Here is a 2,500-nt window from a genome sequence, read left to right as displayed (position 1 = left end):
TGGACACGTTTAGTGCCACAAACAGACGTCCTCCGTTACATAAGGTGAAACATGTCTCACCGTCAAACGCTCGCTGTACCGGCTGCTAACGCTGTGAATACCGTAGCAACGAAAAACATGGTTCCGAACCATTTGGAGAGAGTGGTTGCGGTGACTCAGATATCAGAGCTAATGTCTGTTAGCGACAGGATTGCTACAGATAGGAGGCGTCTGGGGGGATGGCTGGTACTATAGGCCACAGTAAAACGCCTTATACTGTTGAGCAGTGTTCAGTGGGTTGGTGCATATGGAGTGGAGTGATGTTTAAGGGAGAAGAAGTCTCTTTTTGGTCGGTCTTCTCTTGCCTGAACTCATTACTGATGTTTATGAGTAGACAGGGCACTCGAAGAACCTCTAGAGCCCCTCTGTATATGAGAGAGGTGACGATTGAGTGAGACCAGACAGACAGAGAGAGAGAGAGAGGGGGGGGGGGGAGGGGGGGGGAGGGAGAGGAGGGGGGGGGGAGAGAGGGGGGGGGGTAAAGAGAGAGAGAGGGAGGGAGAGAGAGAGAGAGAGAGAGAGAGAGAGAGAGAGAGTTTAATTTAAGATCCCCTTTATTCGGTCAATATATTCCACAGACACTTAACCACTCAGGACATCCGAGATGCCAGAATAGGTTTTGCTTGTCACTTGACAGTAGAAAGAAGATTGTACAATCAACGTTCCTACCGGAACTTGACTACGGGGACATTATTGATATGAATGTGACCTCCTCTACATTAAAACAGCTAGATTCATTGTATCATTCAGCACTTTTACTTGTAGGCAGTGGGGTGGCCTTCCCTAACTGCTAGAAGGACCCACCACTGACTTCTGTGTGTCTATAATCCATAAACTCCCATGCTATCTTAATTCACTTATTACCTGGAAATCCAGCATTTATCAGATGCGGACTCAAGATCAGTTAGTCCTTGAGGCCCCAAGTGGCTCCTCTGAGCCGGGTAAAACTGCTTTTAGTTACTCTGCTCCTTGGGCATGGAATGACTTGCAGGATACACTGAGACCCCATGCCTTAGTTTCACCGACCATTTCAGAAACGTGATTGATGAATTCTTGGTGAAGGATTTGTTGTTGTGATGAATGATTGTTTGTAAAAAAGAAAAAATTGTATGTAAATGTATTGTCCATGGAATTGAATGTAAATAGCGATGTGTTTTAGATTATATACAGTATATACAGCCTATATTGTCTGTAATCAGGGAACACATGAAAAAGAGACCCTGGTCTCCAGCTGCTTTCCCTGTATAAATATATGTATATAATATATATTAATTAATTGACAACCAGGTTATAATATGCATGCCCCACCCTCAGGTGAGCAACCACCGACCCCATAAACATCCCCATTAGGTCAACAGACCCCTGCTCGAACACACAATTGTTCCAAGTCTTCCATATGGCCAGCTTTGCCACCCGATTTGGATCCAGGTGCACCAGAGGCCTGTTCATTGCGATCGCCCCCACGTACAATCCTCCATTGGAGGTCAGCTGTCTGTTTGTCGATGGGACGCTTACACAATGACTCCATCTTCCCAACCGCCCTAAACCCCCCCAGCTCTGGAGTAGCCAAGGAGACCAACAGCCCTTGAACCTCCCGCCTCTCCCCAACAGCCCCCCCCCCCCCACCTCCCACCTCTCCCCAACAGCCTCCCTCCACCTCCTACCTCTCCCCAACAGCCTCCTCCACCTCCCACCTCTCCCTAAAAGCCTCCCTCACCTCCCGCCTCTCCCCAACAGCCTCCCTCCAGTGGCAGTGATCTGCAGTGGAGGAAAAACCTACTCAGAGCCATCTGTCCAGTGGTCGCTCCTCGTACTGTTATCTCCAAAGGCATGATAGGAAGCTCCTCAGGGAACCCAGGACCTCTCCGACCACCTGGTTCAGCAGATAAGACCAGAGGACCTCATCCCAGGCCTCTCCCCTCACGTTGCACCACTGATCCGCCTGGCCTCAGAAGGTGGCTCTAGCTTCACACAGAGGTTGTGGTACAGGGGCTCCTCAAACAACCACAGTTCAGTTCAGGGTCAGTTCAGGCTTTCGGGACTATTGATAACACTTGCTCTGAATGCAGTACAGACTGACAGAACGGAGAGGGAGGACAGTCAGGTCAGTCTAACCCATTCAGCCGCGGTAGGAAGAGCTGTTGATTGGGGTGGGGGGGGAGAGAGAGAGAGAGAGAGAGAGGGAGGGAGGGGGGGGGGGGGGGAACACAAATAATTGATTGTATTTTATGTGTGCGAGAGAGGGAGGTATGTTTGAGAAGGAGGGAGAGAGGTAAATGGGTTTGTTTAAGAAAGAGGGGGACTGGGTGGTGTGGAGAGAGAGAGAGATAGAGCGAGAGAAAATGAATATGTTTGTGTTAGAGGTGTGGAGATGGATTCCGTCGACGATGACACCCGTCTCCTAAACGAGACAACCGGAACTTGATTAGTCATGAACTCCTATCCCGGGTCCCTCTCCAAA

General features: G+C 49.6%; 1 protein-coding gene across 1 annotated transcript in view; it reads left to right on the top strand.

Annotated features, from left to right (window-relative positions):
• Window positions 1-2,500, top strand: part of sema3d (sema domain, immunoglobulin domain (Ig), short basic domain, secreted, (semaphorin) 3D) — a gene marked incomplete at its 3' end in the record, with an annotated part of 65,010 nt that overhangs the window by 32,898 nt on the left and 29,612 nt on the right. The gene's annotated exons all lie outside the window — the stretch shown is intronic.

The sequence above is a fragment of the Argentina silus genome (genome assembly GCF_951799395.1).
Source record: "Argentina silus genome assembly, chromosome: 3".
NCBI classification, from domain to species: Eukaryota; Metazoa; Chordata; class Actinopteri; order Argentiniformes; family Argentinidae; genus Argentina; species Argentina silus.
This window is presented reverse-complemented; position numbering and strand designations above follow the sequence as displayed.